We start from the raw sequence: 1404 nt of genomic DNA on the forward strand, positions 1-1404 counted from the left end.
CTGGCCCCGCCTCCTCCCGGCCGCCGGCCCGCGGCGCCATTGGATCACCGCCCAGCGATACGGTCACGCTATTGGCCGAGATCGGCTGTCTATCAAAGCCGCCCTGCGCCACTTACGTACGAAACTGGAGCAGGAGAAGAACCCCACCCAAGGTGCCGCGCAAAAAGAGTAAACAGGGCGGAACGTACCACGGGGAGGACGGGATGGGGGGGTCCGGGCGGCTTTGGAACGCGTCCCCGCGACAGAAGGAAAAGTCGCGACACCACGAACAGTTACAGCACTTTCAAAACATGTCTCTGCGTTCTGTATGGCAAGATCACGGCAAAACTCCGTGCGACTTTTGAGGAAAAGCGTCTCTTTTCCACCCTCCCCCCCCCTCACCTCCGAGAGAAGCACTTGGGTGTTGCCTTTCGCCTCTATGGTCTGACGGCCGGGGAGGAAAGTTCCACCTGGGGGAGTGGGGGTGTCACACCAGGGCGGGGTCGGGGCAGGGACAAGGCGGGCGGGGTGGGCAGGGCTAGGAGGGCTGGCCTGGGCTGGTGGGTCTTGGAGCTAGGGACCAGCCCAGAGGGTCCCGTGCACCATGCGGGCCCTGGGATCAGGCTGGGGGGTATGGGAGCTGGGGGTACCCAGTGTGGGGGTATTGGGACCTGGAGGTATAGGGAATGGGGGTACTGGGAGCTGGGGGTACGAGGGATGGGGTTGCTAGGAGCTGGGGTACCCAATATGGGGGTACCTGGTATGGGGGTACTGGGCCTGAAAATACGTGGCATTGAGGATACCAGACTTAGGAGTACTCAGCACAGGGGGTATCAGGCCCAGGGCCATCCAGCTTTAGGGGTATTGGGTCCTGGGGGTACCCAGCACTTGACATGCTGAGCCCTGGGGGTACCCTGTATGGAAGTGCCAGGCTTGGGAGTACCCAGCATGGGGGTACAGGGCCCAGGGATACCCAGCACTAGGAGTGCAGGGCCTGGGGTGCCTGGCACTGGGCCCTGGGGAACCTAATTTGGGGTTACTGGAGCTACTCAGCATGGAGATACCACCGGGCATGGGGATGCTGGGCAGTAGGGCGCTTGGTACTGGGGGTGCTGGGCTCAGAGGTACCCTTGAGCCTTGCTCACCATCCTGCTGGTCCTCAGCAGGGTGGTGGCAATGCTGGGGACCCCCCCTTCGGTCTGCACACAGCACGGGTTGCTATAGAGCAGTAATCCTCCTCCTGGAGGAGACACCCTCGGGGGGGAAAGGAAGAGAGAGAACAAAGATTTCCATTGTCCCAAACTGCAGGAGCAAATACTTGATCAAAAATTAACAGCGCGGTGCACCGCTGCCGCAGCGCTTCTGTCTGTGCACCTGGAGCATTAAATCTTTCTTCCCCTGCCTGATTACAAACAGGAACGCTGG

This window comes from Meleagris gallopavo, chromosome 25 (genome assembly GCF_000146605.3).
Source record: "Meleagris gallopavo isolate NT-WF06-2002-E0010 breed Aviagen turkey brand Nicholas breeding stock chromosome 25, Turkey_5.1, whole genome shotgun sequence".
Classification (NCBI taxonomy): domain Eukaryota; kingdom Metazoa; phylum Chordata; class Aves; order Galliformes; family Phasianidae; genus Meleagris; species Meleagris gallopavo.